Genomic DNA, 19,595 nt, shown 5'->3' with positions numbered 1-19,595 from the left:
TTTCGAGCTGACACATCTGTTCTTTGCCTTCCCCATTTGTCTGGATTGTAACACCCACCACACAACTGAATGAACTATGTCTGGTGGAAAATCCTCAACCAAAAATATTAACTGTTTCTTTCTGTATGGATACTGTTTGACCTGCAGAGTGCTTCCAGTACTTTTTGTTTTCTATTTCAAACTTCTACTGTAACCCTTTGTGACAGTGTACACAATTATGTGGTTGCAACAAACACTTTGGGAGCATAAGCAAAGTGCCTACCTGTCTTAGCATTGCATCATGCAGTATGGATGACCACTTTTCTTGGCTGGGTGTTGAAAAATCCATTGGACGAAAGAAAACTACTTGTAGTGAAGGAGGGGAGGAAGCTGCTGTTTATTGATTACAGTTCAGCATTCAAGACAATTATAGGCTCAGTTCTGATCAACAAGCTCCAAAACCTGGGCCTCTGTGCCTCCCACTGCAATTGGATCCTTGATTTCCTCACTGGGAGACCCCAGTCAGTGGGAATCGGAAATAACACCTCCCCTTCGCTGACAATCAACGCTGGTGCACCTCAAGGATGCGTGCTTAGGCCACTGTTATTCTCGCTCTGCACGCACAACTGTGTGGGCTAGGCACAGCTCAAAGGCCATCTCTAAATTTGCTGATAAGAAGACTATTGTTGGCAGAATTTCAATGGTGATAAGGAGGCGTACAATAACAAAAGAGATCAGCTGGTTGAGTAGTGTTGCAACAACAACCTCGCACTCAACGTCATTAAGACTATGGAATTGATTGTGGACTTCAGGAAGGGGAAGTTAAGGGAACAGATATCAGACCTGATCAAAGGATGGGCAATGGAATGCGTGAGCAGTTTCAAGTTCCTGGATATCAACAGCTTTGAAGATCTATCCTGTGTCCAATTATATGATGTAATTACGAAGAAGGTACAACAGCAGCTACATTTCATTGGGAGTATGAGGAGACTTGGTGTGCCATCAAAGACACTCACAAATTTCTACAGGTGTACTGTGGAGAGCATTCTAACTGGTTGCATCACCATCTGGTATGGAGAGACCACTGTACAGGATTTGAAAAAGCTGAAGAAAGTTTCTCAGCTTGGCGAGCTCCATCGTGGACAGTAGCCTCCCTATCATCGAGGACACCATCAAAGGTAGTGCCTCAAGAGGGCTGCACCCATCATTAAGGACCCCATCACACAGGACATACCCTCTTCTCATTGCTACCATCAAGCAGGAGATACATACCTGAAGACACAAATTCAACACTTCAAGACCAACTTCTTCCCATCTGTGATCAGATTTCTGAATGGACAATGAACCCATGAACACCACCACCTCACTATTTTATTTTTGCTTTCCTTTTGCACTACTTACTTAATTTAATTTTTATGTGTATTTCTTATTGTAATTTATAGCTTTTTAAATTATGTATTGCATTGTACTGCTGCCTCAAAACATCAAATTTCGTGACACTTATCAGTGATATTAGACCTGATTCTGATTCTGTAGACACTTTTCTATCCATAGAATGCATCAAAAAAGAAATGATAATTAAATAAATGAAACCAACAGCAAAAGAAATAGATATGTATTTTTAATGTAGTTGTAACATCTTTAGAAGTCGGACAGGTACACTATCAAACAACATTTATCTAGAATCACAGAAGATGTTTGGGCAGGAGCTCAGACGTTTGGTAAAAATGTGGGCTATGGAAATCTAATGGGACAGAGAGACAGAGAGACAGAGAAAAGAATTGTTTAGGAAGGAAATTTTTAGTCTTATGTCTTTGGGAGGTGAAGGTAATTTCCAACTGATAAAGAAGCCAGAATTCTAATCCAAGTTGTGTATATAACCTGCAGCACTGGAACAGATTACAGAGATAGGAATACTGTATAAAGGGCTGGAAAAAAAGGAGAACTTCAAAAGCAGAATAGTGCTCAGCCACCAGCCTTTATAGATTAGGAAAAAAAAAGGGAGATTTTGGTGAACAGAGCTTTTGTTTGATAGAGGTCGAAGAATTTGTATGACCTTGCACTGGTTTGTCAAGTTCTATTTATAGGCTTCCATTTGTCAATATCATTCTATGCTGTAAACTTTCAGGTTATAGACCCTAGCATTCATGTCCCTCCACATTTTAACATAATGCATTCAGCAGCTAATACTATAATCTATTCTAGATGCTTACATTTTGCAATAAAAAAAGAAAAAAATTAAAAATAACATGGGTGATAATATTAAAAATATTAGTTTGCTTTTGCTTGTGTACGTTGATAAGATTCAGATTTTTCCGACATTTTCTCCAATTTGTTGCTGCAAATCAAAGAAAAATTCTAATTATAGATCCTATAACATTTTATTACATCAGTTTTTCCACTTTGTCCCCTGTATACAGACCGAAGTGTTTCAGGTGACATTTATATATTGATCAATAAATAACTTAACTAAACTGTAATCTATGTTGTTATTTCTTATATCTTGCAATACTCTTACAACTATGCTGTATGTTATTATGAGCTGTTTCACAGAGTGGCATGCTAGCATAATGATTAGCACGACGCTTTACAGTACCAGCGACACAGGTTCAATTCCCACTGCTGCCTGTAAGGAGTTTGTACGTTCTCCCTATGACCACATAAGTTTCCTCCAGGTGCTCTGGTTTTTTCCCACAGTCCAAAGGCATTCTGGTTAGTAGGTTAATTGCTTATGTAAATTGTCCTGTGATTAAACTAGGAATAAATTGAAAGATCGCTGGGTGGCACTGCTCCAAATGCCGGAAGGGCCTATTCTGCACTGTATCTCAATAAATAAATAAATTAGAATTTTGTGATAATCATAGAGTCATTGTGAGGGGCAGGCCATGCCTCGCAAGCTTGATTGATTTTTTCAGGAAGTGACAAAACAAATTGATAAAAGTAGGGTGGTGATATGGATCTTAGTAGGATATTAGACAAGGTTCCCCAAGGTAGGCTCATTCAGAAAATCACATGGCATAGGATCAAGGGAAATATGGATGTCTGAGTGGATTCAGAATTGGCTTGTCCATGGAAGGCAGAGAGTGGTAGTAGATGGAGTGGACTCTGACTGAAGTACATGAGGAATTGGAAGGGTGAGTTAGTATGTATGCAGATGATGCAAAGATTAGTGGTATTGTGGTGAGTATTGAAGTTTGCTATAAGGCAATGGGCAATTAGGTAGAGAAACGGCAGATGAAGTTCAATCTAGAAAGGTGTGAACTGATATACTTCGGTAAATTGACCTTGATGGCAGAATACAGGGTTAGTGGTAGGATTCTTAGTAGTGTGTAGGAACAGAGGGATCTTGAGGTGACATGGCCAGTGGTAAAAGCAGATACATTATGGACATTTAAGTGACTCTTGATAGGTACATGGATGAGAGAAAAATGGAGGGCTATCTCGGAGGGAAGGGTTAGATTGATCTTGGAGTAGGCTAAAAAGTTGGACTGTACTGTGCTGGTAAATTAAATGCATAGATGCTTTTAGACAATATTTTTTTTTTGTTTTTACCTCAGGTGCATTGCTCATCTGACCCACATATCCTTTGGATTTGCACAAACCCACCGGACTTTCACAGTGTACAGTCTATTAAAATAAATGATGGAAAAGGTTACTTTTTGGTTGACCTTAGCCATAAGGATTTTGGAAATGATTTGTCTTTTGTAGCCTCAAACCTACTCATACAATAGCATCAATGTCACAAAGTTCATCGGATTTCTGTTCCATATAACCAGCAATAGATGCAAATGGCAGAGATGACACCGAATAGCTGAGGCAATAGGCTTGCACTGATTGACTCACTGTGAAACAAATTTGTGAAAATGTTATAAGCTGGTTAGAAAGTAGCACCATGACACTGAGACCAAGTATAATAAGTTGCTTGTGACACAGCGCCATGTTCATTTCTTTCTGCAGCATTTAGCAGGTTCGTAGCATGATGCTTTCTCTTCAGACCACCATCTTCTTTGGAATCCTTTCTCCCACTTAGTTGAGATGTGAGAAAGACTTTGTCTGATTAATTCATGGAGTTCCCAAAAATATTTTTAACAAGGTAGGCTGAAATAGAAAATGGCAGTGAGGTTCCTACCAGGAGAAACAATGATATTAAGGACCAACTCCAAATATTTTAACTACCTTTATTTTACCTTTCCTGCAGAGTCAACTTCCCCATCTCATGCTACCCCATTGTCACAATGCTTTTCAAATCAGCTAATTTCTGCCTCCATCCAGGGAGCTTAAAACATCTTCCTGAAGCAGTATCTCCTCATTTCATTGTTAATTAGATGATGCTTATTCCAAGGTTGGACTGTAGTTTTAAATGCAGAAGAAAGAATCATAGACTCATAGAGTCATAGAAAAGTACAGCACAGAAAGCAACATTCAGCCCATCTAGTCCATGCCAAGTCATTTAATCTGCCTACTGCCATTGACCTACATGGGACCAAAGCCCTCCATACCCCTACCATACCTGTATCTATCTGAACTTCTCTTAAACATTGAAATTGAGCTTGTATGCACCACTTGTGCTGGCAGCTTGTTCCAAACTCTTTGGCCCTCTGATATAAGAAGTTTTCCCTCATGTTTTCCTTAAACTTTTCATCTTTCAACCTTAACCCATGACCTCTGGTTGTAATCCCACCCAACCTCAGTGGAAAAAGCCTGCTTGCATTTACCTATCTATACTCCTCATAATTTTGTATACATCTATCAAATATCCTCTCAGTCATCAATGTTCCAATGAATAAAGTCCTAACCTACTAAATCTTTCCTTATAATTCAGGTCTTCCAGACCCGGCAACGTACTTATAAATTGTCTTTGTATTCTCTCAGCCTTACTTACATCTTTTCTGTAGCTAGGTGACCAAAACTGCACACAATACTCCAGATTAGGCCTTACTAGTGTCTTATACAACTTCTACATAACATCCCATCTCCTGTACTCAGTATTTTGATTTATGAAGACCACTGTGCCAAAAGCTTTCCTTATGACCCTATCAACCTGTGGGTCCTTATGACCCTATCAACACCACTTTCAATGAATTATGGACCTGTATTCCCAGATCCCTTTGTTCTACAGCACTCCTCAGGACCCTCCCGTTCACTTTGTAAGACCTAGCCTGATTAGTTCTACCAAAGTGCAACACCTCATAATTGTCTGCATTAAATTCCATCTGCCATTTTTCAGCCCATTCTTGCAGCTGGTCCAGATCCCACCAGGCCATGACAGCCTTTCTCACTGTCCAATCTTGGAGTCATCCACAAACTTTCCGATCCGGTTAACCACATTATCATTCAGATCGTTAACGTAGATGACAAACAACAGTGGACCTGTCACCAATCCCTGCGGCACTCCACTAGTCACAGATCTCCAGTCAGAGAGGCAACCATCTACTACAACTCTCTGGCTTCTCCCAAAAAGCCAAAGTTTAATCCAAATTACTCCCTCATCTTGAATGCCGAACAACTGAAACTTCTTGACTCATTTCCCCTACAGGACCTTGTCAAATGCTTACTAAAGCCCATATAAACAACATGCATTGCCTTGCCTTCATCAACTTTCCTGGTAAGTTTCTTGAAGAACTCTATAAGATTGGTTAGACGTGACCTACCACGCACAGAAACTTATATATCCGGTCCCAGAGATTACCTTCCAATAACCCGATGTCAGGCTCACAAGCCTATAACTGTTTGGTTTACTTTTAGAGCCTTTTTTTGAACAGTAGAACAACATTGGCTATCTTCCAATCCTCTGGTACCTGACTTATCACGAAGGATGATATAAATATCTCTGCTAGGGCCCCAGGAACTTCTACACTTACCTCCAGCAGGATCTGAAAGAACAACTTGTCAGGACCTAAGGATTTATCCACCTAAACAGCTCATCCTCTGTAATCTGTATGTGGTCCATGAAGTTAATGACACTTTGCTCCACTTCTATAGACTCTGTGTCCGTCTCCTGAGTAAATGTAGATGCAAAGAGAGCTATCTGAAATCTCTCCCTCCTCTTTTGGCTCCACACATGGATTATCATTCTAGTCTTCCAGATGAACAATTTTGTCCCTTATAATCCTTTTGCTCTTAACATATCTGTAGAATCCCTTAGGATTCTTTTCACTTTATCAGCTAGAGCAACTTCATGCCTTCTTTTAGCCTTCCTGGTTTCTTTCTTAAGTGTTCTCTTGCATTTCTTATACTCCATAAGTATCCCATTTGTTCCTATCTGTTTTTTTTCTTAAGCCCGGTCTCAAAACCTCTTGACAATCAAGGTTCCTACACTTATTATCTTTACCTTTTATTCTGACAGGCATATACAAGCCTTGCACTCAAAAAATTTTCGCTTTTGAAGGCCTGACACTTACCATACACTTTTGCCAGAAAACAGCCCATGCCACTCCACACTTGCCAGCTCCTTTCCGATATCAAAATTAGCCTTTCTCCAACTTAGAATCTCAACTCACGGACCAGACCTATCTTTTCTCATATTTAATTTGAAACTACTGGCATTATGATCAGTAGAACAAACTTCTTATTTCCTAATCACACATTGTCTCATTGGAACCTCAACGTATTGATTAAGGAAACTTTCCTGAACACATTTGCCAAAGTCCAGCCCTTCTATTCCTTCTACAGTAAGGGAAAGATTGTCCCAGCATCTACCCCAGCTTAAATTAATTTCATTTAAACATATACATTCCTTTGAAAGGACACTTAAGAAATCTATATTTTTAATGTAATTTATTTAAGCTGGGGAATATAAATCTCATCAGCTCAATCTCTTATAACATACAATTCCTGCATCCCACGAATTAATCAAATAAACATGTACATTCAAATTCTGTAGAAGAATATAGATATCCTTAGAAAAGTAGGCCAAAACAAAACATAATACACTACTTATTACTTCAACTTTAGTGCATTGAAGAAGATTCATTTCTTATTTCTTACTGGGCCTATAAGAACTATTTAGACTTCCATTGCAACCAAGATCTCCAACAACAAGATGTTTGCAGAATGGTATCTAATTCCAATCTGATTTATTTCATCCCAGCAGTCAATTTCTCGGATTTAGTTGCTGTGAAATTAATCGACGGTACCCAAAAGAGATTCAGCAGTTTCATTTTCCCAGACTTTATATCTAGAACAGTCAGTTTACAGCTCATGTCGTTAGTCCAACATTAAACATTGACCCCTTTAAAATGAAGCACAGACTCTAAGCCGTCCATGTAGACAAATGTATCTGTGCATAAACTGTAAAGAGATCCATACCAGAAATCAGCTGAGATATCTTCAGTTTAATCAGTTAGGTAAATATAGAAGCACATGAGAACAAGGAGCTTTACACAACCATAATGAGGCTATCATTAAAAGAAGAGATTCTGTGGATACTGGAAATCCAGAACAGCAGACACAAAATGCTGGAGGAACTCAGCAGGTCAGACAGCATCTATGGAAAGGAATAAACAGTCGATGACTTGAGTGAGACCTTTCATCAGGATTTAATGTAGCCTGTCTGAATATCCACATATTTACTTGAAAGACAGACGAAGAATGTAAAGTTCTCCCACAAATATATATTTAAAGTGTTGTACATTAATGCATCAATGATTCAGCACCTGGAAGACAAAACTGGCAAGAGAAAAATGAACCTAAATTCTGACTTGCTAATGTTTAGTTAAATATCTTCAAGAAGATCCCATTATTTAGCATATTCATACTCCATGAACTCTTGCATTTTGTTTAAATTGCATTTAGTAGGTTTACACCTACTAAATAAAATAGCTTACAAGACAATAATTCTAAATTAACAGGTTAGTATTTTGTATTGAGAAAATTACTAAAACATGTTGTGATAAAAGGATTATGGAACTTACCTGCATATGTTCCAGAACAAACGAGCAGTTTCAAGACCAACAGTGATATTAAGCTAGCATTAATTGATGGATTGTGACCCATTAGTTCTTTGCACTCTTTTCCTAACTCCTTTGGTTGATCTGATCAAGATAATGAGTGAATTCAACCTCCTGCACTGTATTTGTTTTCTAAAGATATCAACTGCTTGAAAACCCTTGCGTTTAGCACCATAAACATGCACACCTGTGACAAAAGCAAGACTTTACACACTGGTTTCCTCTTTCTCTTTTCATGTTTTATACTTAAGTCGCAAAGCTGCAGGATAATTCTTACCAAGGATTTGTAAAGTTATTATTTTACATCTGTTCAGACTTCCTTTGAAGCTCTTACTATTTGTAGAATATGGAATACATCTGTATTTTATTGTCTAAAGTAGTACGAGTTAAAATATAGAACTACATCATGTTGGCATTAACATAAGAACGTTTTCCAAGGTTTGGTGAATTGACTCCTCTTTTGGTACCTTGTTAAAATTTGCTAGAGTAAATTAAAAGCCTGTAGGAAGATTGCCCTGCCATGCTCTTGTGAAACATATAAAAACAGATGTCCTCAGCTAGTCTGGCAACAACTATGAAGAGAGAAACAAAGGTAACATTTCAGAGATAGCAGCAGAAATCTCACCTCTATTACAATTAACATAACCACAACAGCAACAAGGCCGCTGATTTCTCAGGGAAGGTTTTCCTGGTAATGAATTGCATAGTCAAAAAGTTCATGGTTTCTTTTACATGTTTAGTCTATGTCTTGGCCCACCCGATATACCTGTGACCAGGTGACCTAATGTCTTGTGCATAGAACCAGAACAAAAATGCAATATCTAGTCACAAGTCATGGTGTAATCCTGGGTAACTGTGTTACTTATAAGTGCAATTTAGAGTGATACATAAAATTACTAGGCTCAAAGTAGTAAAGAGATGTCACCTGTATTTGAAAAGCTTGTGTCCTTTCTTCTGCATATCACATACATTACCATTATTCCCAGGCACTGCAAAGGATATTAAATTATTTGTTTGCTGGGAAAAGTTATGATGTGGACAGAAAACATGACACTTTTATTTTTTGTTGGATCACGTAAATTAAAGGAGTGCACATTTAACAGTTGAATTTATGCTGTTGCCACAAGATTCACTTAACTTGTAGGCTCATAAATTATCCCCATTGATTCCGTACTGACCATCACACCCCCATTAAAATAATCTGATTTTAATCCTCCCAGTATTCCTTTAAAATCTCCAAAACTCTATGACTTATCCACATATTGGGAAAAATTTACTGCAGCCAGTTATCTTGCCAATTGTATGTTTTTGTAATTTTGTTGGAAACCAGAGCACTCCGAGGAAATTCACATAGTCACAGGGAGAATGTGCAACCTCTGATCAGACAGCACTGAAGATTGGGACTAAATCTGAGTCCTGAAAGCGTGGGGTAGCAGCTCTAATAGCTGTGTCACTGTTCTACTGAAAACCCGATAAAGCAGTCTAGAATGACTCCCTGTATAGTATTAAGAGTCATAATCCAGTGGTACTGAAGACTGGTGTACTGCTTCAGCAATCCATTAACTGAATAAGATTATTCACCAGAAGCCAAGGTTAAAATATACAATATGAGTCTGTAACACACTAGGTCTATAGTTACTCACTGAGCTATCAGAAAGCAACTATTTCTGGAATAGTTTATTATGTTTCCAGGTGTTAAATAATATATATGCGCAAATAAAACTGGTGTATATAATCATCATCAGCAAACAAAGATGCTTTTTGGAACAGTCTAATCTACTTATTTTGTATTAAAATACAATGGATTCTGTTTAATCAGGCCATCAGTTAATCGGGCAGCCACTTATTTGGGACAACTCTTTAAGAACAAAAGCTAATAGAGAAAATAGCCAGGATTCCCTTTATTTATTTGGGATATAGCGCCACTTAATTGGTAAAGGTTACTATTGCCCAAAGTTTCTAAACAGCGTCAGTCACGTGCACTTGTGTGGCCATTAGACACTACACGGTGCTTAGAGTGAACAGTTTTTAAAGCATCAGTTGTGCATACTTGTGTTATATTATCGATTTGGGCTGGCGGATGCAATTGTCGAACACATTTTTTGTGTTGAAGCACCAAGTCAGGAAATAAGAAGTCGAAGAAAGAGATGGCAGAAGACAATAGACAATAAGTGCAGGAGTAGGCCATTTGGCCCTTTGAGCCAACACTGCCATTCACTATGATCATAGCTGATCATCCACAATCAGTACCCTGTTCCTGCCTTCCCCCCATATCCCTTGACTCCACTATCTTTAGGAGCTCTATCTAACTCTTTCTTGAAAGAACCCAGAGAATTGGCCTCCACTGTCTCCTGAGGCAGAGCATTCTACAGATCCACAGCCCTCTGTGTGAAAAAGTTTTTTCTCAACACTGTTCTAAATGGTCTACCCCTTATTCTTAAACTGTGGCCTCTGGTTTTGGACTCCCCCAACATCGGGAACATGTTTCCTGCCTCTAACGTGTCCAATTCCTTAATAATCTTATATGTTTCAATCAGATCCCCTCTCATCCTTCTAAATTCCAGTGTATGCAAGCCCAGTCGCTCCAATCTTTCAACATATGACATTCCTGCCATCCCTGGAATTAACCCAGTGAACCTATGCTGCACTCCCTCTATAGCAAGAATGTCCTTCCTCAAGTTTGGAGACCAAATGGCACACAATACTCCAGGTGGGGTCTCACCAGAGTCTTGTACAACTGCAGAAGGACCTCTTTGGTCCTATACTCAACTCCCCTTGTTATGAAGGCCAACATGCCATTAGCTTTCTTCACTGTCTGCTGTACCTGCATGCTTACTTTCAGTGACTGATGAACAAGGACACCTAGATCTGGGGATTTATCAGCCTTCAGTTCCATCAGTTTACCCAACACCATTTTCTGCTTAATGCGAATTTCCTTCAGTTCCTCCATTACACTAGGTCTTCTGGCCACTATTACATCTGGGAGATTGTTTGTGTCTTCCCTAGTGAAGACAGATCCAAAGTACCTGTTCAGTTCGTCTGCCATTTCCTTGTTCCCCATAATAATTTCACCTGTTTCTGTCTTCAAGGGCCCAAATTTGTTCTTAACTAATTTTTTCCTCTTCACATACCTAAAGAAGCTTTTACTATCCTCTTTTATATTCTTGGCTAGCTTACCTTCGTACTTCATCTTCCCCCCCCCCGCCCCCATATTGCCTTTTTAGTTATCTTCTGTTGCTCCTTAAAAGTCTCCCAATCCTCTGGCTTCCCACTCATCCTTGCTATGTTATACTTCCTTTCTTTTATTTTTATACTGTCCTTGACTTCCCTTGTCATCCACAGTCACCCCTTACTCCCCTTAGAATCTTTCTTCCTCTTTGGAATGAACTGATCCTGCACCTTCTGTATTATTCCCAGAAATACCTGCCATTGTTGTTCCACTGTCATCCCTGCTAGGATATCTTTCCTGTCGACTTTGGCCAGTTCCTCCCTCATGGATCCATAGTCCCCTTTGTTCAACTGTAATACTGACACTTCCGATTTTCTCTTCTCCCTCTCAAATTGTAGATTAAAACTTATCATATTATGGTCACTACCTCCTAACGGCTCCTTTACCTTGAGTTCCCTTATCAGACCTGACTCATTACTCAACACTAAATCCAGAATTGCCTTCTCCCTGGTAGGCTCCAGTACAAGCTGTTCTAAGAATCCATCTCTGAGGCATTCCACAAACTCCCTTTCTTGGGGTTCAGTACCAACTTGATTTTCTCAGTCTACCTGCATGTTGAAATCCCCCATAACAACCGTAATATTACCTTTGCGATATGCCAATTTTACCTTTTGATTTAACTTGCACCCTATATCCAGGCTACTGTTTGGGGGCCTGTAGATAGCTCCCATTAGGGTCTTTTTGCCCTTACAGTTTCTCAGTTCTGTCCATACTGACTCTACTTCTCCTGATTCTATGTCCCCCCCTTGCAAGGGACTGAATTTCATTCCTCGCCAACAGAGCCACCCCACCCCCTCTGCCAACCGGTCTGTCCTTTCGATAGGATGTATATCACTGAAAATTCATTTCCCAGCCCTGGTCCTCTTGCAGCCATGTCTCTGTTATTCCCACAACATCATACTTGCCAATTTCCAACTGAGCCTCAAGCTCATCCACTTTATTTCTTATACTCTATGCATTCATATATATGCTTAGATCTCTGAGGACCTAATCTGGTCTCAACATATGTTGATAGACAATGATATATCTGAACTTGAACTAATGACTACAAAGGACGCCAAGAAATTTATTGTTGGATTACGACACTACTTCATGCAGAAACACGATGCAGGCAGTCTATTACCTACACTAGGTGCCTGTGCTGATTATTAAAGCACATTCAAGGGAGTATTCAAGGCCATTTTCAACCTCTCACTGCTACAGGCGGATGTTCCTACTTGCTTCAGAAAAGTAACAATTATACCAGTACCTAAGAACAATAATGCGGGCTGCCTTAATGATTCATGCCCGGTAGCACTCATATCTACAGTGATGAAATGCTTTGACAGGTTGGTGATAACTAGACTGAACTCCTGCCTCAGCAAGGACCTGGACCCACTGCAATTTGCCTGTTACCACAACAGGTCAATGGCTCTTCACATGGCTTTAGACTACCTGAACAACACAGACACCTATGTCAGTATGTTGTTCATTGACTATGCCTCAGTATTTAATACCATCATTCCCACAACCCTGATTGAGAAGAACCTGGGCCTCTGTACTTCCCTCTGGAATTGGATCTTTGTTTTCCTAACCGGAAGACCACAATCTGTGTGGATTGGTGATAATATCTCCTCCTCACTGATGATCAACACTGGTGCACCTCAGGGGTGTGTGCTTAGCCCACTGCTCTCTATGCCTACCCACCCATGACTGTGTGGCTAGGCATAGCTCAAATACCATCTATAAATTTGCTCACGATACAACCATTGTTAGTAGAACCTCAGATGGAGAGGGGAGGGTGTACAGGAGTGAGATATGCTGACTCATGGGGTGGTGTTGCAGCAACAACCTGACACTCAGCACCAGTAAGACGAAAGAGCTGACTGTGGACTTCAGGAAGTGTAAGACTAAGGAACACATACCAATCCTCATAGAGGGATCAGAAGTGGAGTGAGTGAGTCGTTCCTGGGTGTCAAGATCTCTGAGGACCTAACCTGGTCCCAACATATCAATGCAGTTATAAACAAGACAAGACAGTGGCTATACTTCATAAGGAGTTTGAAGTGATTTGGCATGTCAACAAATACACTCAAAAACTTCTATAGATGTCCTGTGGAGACCATTCTGACAGGCTGCATCACTGTCTAGTGGGGGGGGGGGGCTACTGCACAGGACCAAAAGAAGTGAAAGAGGCTCCATTTGGGTACTAGCCTACAAAGTACCCTGGACATCTTCAGGGAGCGGTGTCTCAGAAAGTCAGCATCCATTATTAAGGACCTCCAGCACCCAGGGCATGCCCTTTTCTCATTGTTACCATCAGGTAGGAGGTACAGAAGCCTGAAGGCACGCACTCAGTGATTCAGGAACAGCTTCTTCCCCTCTACCATCCGATTCCTCAATGGACATTGAACCCTTGGACACTACCTCACTTTTTTTATATAATTTTTGTTTTTTGCATGATGTTTAATCTACTCAATATACGTATATTGTAATTGATTTATTTATTTATTTATTATTATTACTATTTTAATTTTTTTCCTTCTTCTATATTATGTATTGCATTGAAGAGCTGCTGCTAAGTCAGCAAATTTGACGACACATGCCGTGATAATAAACCTGATTCTGATTTGGTTCATTTACAGCCAATCAAAAGAACACAGCAGCATACACTGGATGAATTCCTCCACAGATAACTATTAGGAACTAATACACAATTTTATAGTATGTAGTAGTTTCGGTAGTGTACTAATTTGTTCTGTATTTCACTTAAATACATAATTTGTTACTCAGTTAAATATTCCAAAGACGGTTAGTTGGGTAATTGGTCACATGGCTGTAATTCAGTGGGACGGGCCTTTTACCATGCTGGATCTCTTAATGTGGTGTGGCCTTTGGCTCAAGAACATGCCAGAAACATAGAAACATAGAAAACCTACAGCACAATACAGGCCCTTCGGCCTACAATGCTGTGCCGAACATGTACTTACTTTAGAAATTACCTAGGCTTACCCATAGCCCTCGATTTTTCTAAGCTCCATGTACCTATCTAGGAGTCTCTTAAAAGACCTTATTGTATCCATCTCCACCGCTGCCACCGGCAGCAACTCACCACTCTCTGTGTAAAAAAACTTACCCCTGGCATCTCCTTTGTACCTACTTCCAAGCAACTTAACACTATGCCCTCTCGTGTTAACCATTTCAGCCCTGGACAAAAGCCTCTGACCGTCCACACGATCAGTGCCTCTCATCATCTTGTACACCTCTATCAGGTCACCTCACATCCTCCATCACTCCAACGGGAAAAGGTTGAGTTCACTCAACCTGTTCTCATAAGGCATGCTGCCCAATCCAGGCAAAATCCTTTTAAATCTCCTCTGAATTCTTTCTATGGTTTCCACATCCTTCCTGTAGTGAGGTGACCAGAACTGAGCACAGTACTCCAAGTGGGGTCTGAGCAGGATCCTATATAGCTGAAACATTACCTCTTGGTTCCTAAATTCAATCCCATGGTTGAAGGCCAATGCACCCTATGCCTTCTTAACCACAGAGTAAACCTGCGCAGCAGCTAAATGGTGAAATAATGTCTGCACAAACTATTACTATTATACAAATACACACAAAAAAGTTGCTGGTGAACGCAGCAGGCCAGGCAGCATCTCTAGGGAGAGGAATAGTCGACGTTTTGGGCCGAGACCCTTCGTCAGGACTAACTGGAGGAAGAGCTAGTAAGAGATTTGAAAGTGGGAGGGAGAGGGGGAGATCTGAAATGATAGGAGAAGACAGGAGGGGGAGGGATGGAGCCAAGAGCTGGACAGTTGATTGGCAAAAGGGATATGAGAGGATCATGGGACAGGAGGCCCAGGGAGAAAGAAAAGGGGGAGGAGGGGAAGCCCAGAGGACGAGCAAGGGGTATAGTGAGAGGGACAGATGGAGAAAAAGAATGTGTGTATATAAATAAATAAATAACTGATGGGGTACGAGGGGGAGGTGGGGCATTAGCAGAAGCTTGAAAAGTCAATGTTCATGCGATTAGGTTGGAGGCTACCCAGATGGAATATAAGGTGTTGTTCCTCCAACCTGAGTGTGGCTTCATCTTTACAGTGGAGGAGGCCGTGGATAGACATAGCAGAATGGGAATGGGACGTGGAATTAAAATGTGTGGCCACTGGGAGATCCTGCTTTCCCTGGCAGACAGAGCGTAGGTGTTCAGCGAAATGATCTCCCAGTCTTCGTCGGGTTTCACCAATATACAGAAGGCCGCATCAGGAGCACCAGACGCAGTATATCACCCCAGCCGACTCACAGGTGAAGTGTCGCCTCACCTGGAAGGACTGTCTGGGGCCCTGAATGGTGGTGAGGGAGGAAGTGTAAGGGCATGTGTAGCACTTGTTCCACTTACAAGGATAAGTGCCAGGAGGAAGATTGGTGGGGAGCGATGGGGGGACGAATGGACAAGGGAGTCATGTAGGGAGCGATCCCTGTGGAAAATGGAGGGGGGGCGGGAGGGAAAGATGTGCTTAGTGGTGGGATCCCGTTGGAGGTGGCGGAAGTTACAGAGAATAATATGTTGGACCTGGGGGCTGGTGGGGTGGTAGGTGAGGACAAGGGGAACCCTATTCCTAGTGGGGTGGCGGGAGGATGGAGTGAGAGCAAATGTGCGTGAAATGGGGGAGATGCGTTTGAGAGCAGAGTTGATGGTGGAGGAAGGGAAGCCCCTTTCTTTAAAAAAAGGACATCTCCTTCATGCTGGAATGAAAAGCCTCATCCTGAATCTTCATTTACCTTACCTGAACTCTGACACTATGGCATAAATAAATAAGCCACAGATCTAAAGATGGGATGTGATAATGCGACTTTCTGGTACATTCAATCATAAATTGAAATTGAGCCACTGTTCAGAAAAGAAAAACTGGGGCACGTTAACCCCTTGACATCTCTATGGGAGTCAGGAACACTTTAAATCATAGACAAATGGAAATAAGAAGATATTTTACAATAAACAGTTGTAATTATGGGTTTTCTTCCGGCACAATAGTTGAGATTGTGTTCAATTATTTTATGTGTAACATAATTCCCTTGATAACTCTTCCCACCCCTCCACTTCCTCTTTCAGGCATCTTGCAAAATTACTTTTTCCACTTCTTATCCTGAGAACTGAAGGCCTAAGGACATGGATGTTATGCTACTAAATAATATAGTTTCACACCCATGGAAACATCATCAAAATCAATTTCACAATAATTGCATCACCAGCCTACGCAGTGATACAAGTGTCATCCACCCAGCATCAGTCTCAATCAATCCATCAACACCAAGATCAAATAATCATAAGCACTCTGCTCAGCAATTACCACCACTCTGCTATACCATTTGCACATACCTCTCTGACACACAAATGCCATTAACCCCACTAAGTGCACACACAACACACAGAAAACACACACATACACATAGGCGCGCGCGCGCACACATACACACACACACACACACACACACCTTAGAACTTGCACGCAATCCCAAATATACAATTACAGCAGACATATCTGAAAGATGCTTTGGTTAGACCACACTGGGAGGATTGTGAGCAGTTTTTGGTCTCTTACAGCACAGTACAGGCCCTTCGGCCTACAATGTTATGCCAAACATGTACTTACTTTAGAAATTACCTAGGCTTACCCTTAGCCCTCTATTTTTCTAAGCTCCATGTACCTATTTAGGAGTCTCTTAAAAGTCCTTATTGTATCCGCCTCCACCACCTAAAGATGTATTTAAGTGAAATACAGAATAAATAAGAACACTACCGAAACTACTACATACTATAAAATTGTGTATTAGTTCCTAATAGTTATCTGTGGAGGAATTCATCCAGTGTATGCTGCTGTGTTCTTTTGATTGGCTGTAAATGAACCAAATCAGAATCAGGTTTATTATCACGGCATGTGTCGTCAAATTTGCTAACTTAGCAGCAGCTCTTCAATGCAATACATAATATAGAAGAAGAAGGAAAAAAATTAAAATAGTAATAATAATAAATAAATAAATAAATAAATTACAGTATATGTATATTGAGTAGATTAAAAATCATGCAAAGGATATGCTGGCGTAGGAGACAGTCCAGAGGAGCTTCACAAGAACGATCCTGGGAATGAAAGGGTTAATGTAAAGAGGAGTGTTTAATGGCTGTGAGCCTGTACTCACTGGAGTTTAGAAGAATGACGGGGATTTCATTGAAACCCATCAAATATTGAAAGGAGAGGATGTTTACTATAGTGTGTGAGTCTAGGACCAGAGGGCACAGCCTCAGACTAGAAGGATAACCTTTGAGAACAGAGATGAGGAGGAATTTCTTTGGCCATAGGGAGGTGAATTTGTGGAATTCATTGCCACAGATGGCTGTGGAAGCTATGTCCTTGGGTATAGCTAAAGTGGTGGATGATAGGTTCTTGGTTAGCAAGGGCATCAAAAGTTACAGGGAGAAGGCAGGAGAATGGGGTTGAGAGGGATAATAAATCAGCCATGATGGAATAGTGAAGCAGATTCAATGAGCTGATTGACCTGATTCTGCTCCTATGTCTTCCAGTCTTACAAATTACACTTCAGTTGTTGAAGGCTAAGTATAACTGGCTTGGAATTACAATCCCAATGGGGACAAGCTCTGTTGTAGCAGATCTTTGTTCTGGAGGAGCTTTTTTGAGAGCCATTACCAGGGAGTTTATCACTGACACAAAAAAAAATGGCATGCCTTAGTTGGGAGTCATTTTATCTTTAATTTGTAGGTAGGACTTGCTTTTGCCCACACATTTACTCATGTTACTGAACACAATTTCCTGCCGCAGTATGAGAGCCTTGCTTTGTTACTTGTGAGCTGTTAAAGCCTTGCTTATTTTCTATGAGATTTTGTTACTATGATAATACACCAATGCTCAGGACGTTGGTACTGTACTAGCAGATTTTCCAAACTTTTGGATGCTATATACCAACACATTTGCAATGCACCTTTTTTAATATATTAGTCAGTATTATAATAAATTTTCCAGTGACTTAAATAAGTTTAAGGGGAAGCTAAATCCTGGTTGGATTAAAGCAAGTGCAGGAACCAGGGCTTCATAAGTCTAAAAAGTAGTGTAAAGTCCCAGTGAGCTGACACGGAGCCAGAGGACAGTTACGGAGAGCAGAACAAGAGATCGGAGACCCCAGTGAGCAGAAATCTAGCGTGAGAACTAGGGCCTTGGTTAGTAAATGGGACATGGGAACCAGTGAAACAAGAGTACAGCAGACAACACCTGGGATGTCTGAATATTTATCTAGCTGATTCCTTACTTACCTACTGCCACTTACGCTGCTAGCATTTAGGGAAACAATGAAGGTCCTCCATCTTCGGTGGGGTTCAGGCCTCCTTCATCATGTCAGCAGCTTCCTCTTGATTTTCGCTGATCTCAGTCATGTGTGTCCAGGGTGGAGACTCAGGAATACCATCACACTCAGATGTGGAAAGATTCTTCATTGCTGTTTCTGTAACAATTTTGTTTTACCATTCAGGACTGTTGGCCCTCAGCTGATCACCCAAACCTGGAGGACTGGCGGACCAGTCTTAGTCTGTCAACTACCCTCTGACCTGTTTGGCATGGGTGATCCTACCAAGAGCCAAAGCATAAATCCCTGACTCCAGCCAACATAGCTCTCTGGGTCATTGAGGCTTGTGAGCCTCCAAACCACAACAAGGCTGTGATCCTCTTAGAGGGACCTAGCTGATAATCAGGACTTTACTGGAGTATGAAATATTTTAAAATATATTTAAATACATTGTTAAAAATTAACAAAGAGCTATCCAAATCCATCTGGTTTCTGTTCGTTAGTATTTTATTTCGGTCACAGACCATGCAAACTCTGAGTCATTAAGACTCCACCTACCAGTTCAAAGTTTTACTATTTAATTGCTATGAAATACATTGTGCATGACTGAAGAAAAGAACTTTAGAAATGAGTAACACGATTTTGAATGATTCATAATTCTGTTCTCTTCAGAATTTCCATTACAAGTTGTAAAAATTAATGAGCTGCTTCAAGCCCTAAAAGGGGAAAATTTAGTGACCCACTTCAAGCCTAAAGGGGGAAAATTCATTAACAAAGCCTTTATCAAAACTTAGATTGATGAAGGATTTGTTAACGAATGACAATGTAATTGTACCACTAGGATATTAAATGTTTATTGAGAAGCCCTAGATATGAACAAGAGCTTTAGCGTTTAAACTCCACTCTGCACAAATGATTAAATTTGTACTTCTTACATGAAATACCAGGGACAGTGGAAGAAAAACCTTCCACCGGGGCTTGTATCATTATCAATGCTGTTGTGAATCCAAAATGAAAACTAAGCACTTAGGATGAAGCATTCAAAGTTTAAGAGATCTGTAAAAAGGAGGTCAGTGCCCAGAGAAAGCTGTTAACTTTTAAAA

At 40.5% G+C, this 19,595-nt stretch overlaps 1 long non-coding RNA gene across 1 annotated transcript; it reads right to left on the bottom strand.

Annotated features, from left to right (window-relative positions):
* Window positions 1-1,584: 1,584 nt before the first annotated feature.
* On the bottom strand, window positions 1,585-18,892 carry LOC140195960 (uncharacterized). Its single transcript, XR_011885581.1, has 3 exons — window positions 18,464-18,892; window positions 3,532-3,606; window positions 1,585-2,317 (listed from the first exon to the last, which is right to left on the bottom strand). It is a non-coding gene; the product is annotated as an uncharacterized lncRNA (long non-coding RNA).
* Window positions 18,893-19,595: the final 703 nt, after the last annotated feature.

Source organism: Mobula birostris, chromosome 4 (assembly GCF_030028105.1).
Source record: "Mobula birostris isolate sMobBir1 chromosome 4, sMobBir1.hap1, whole genome shotgun sequence".
Classification (NCBI taxonomy): Eukaryota; Metazoa; Chordata; class Chondrichthyes; order Myliobatiformes; family Myliobatidae; genus Mobula; species Mobula birostris.
This window is presented reverse-complemented; position numbering and strand designations above follow the sequence as displayed.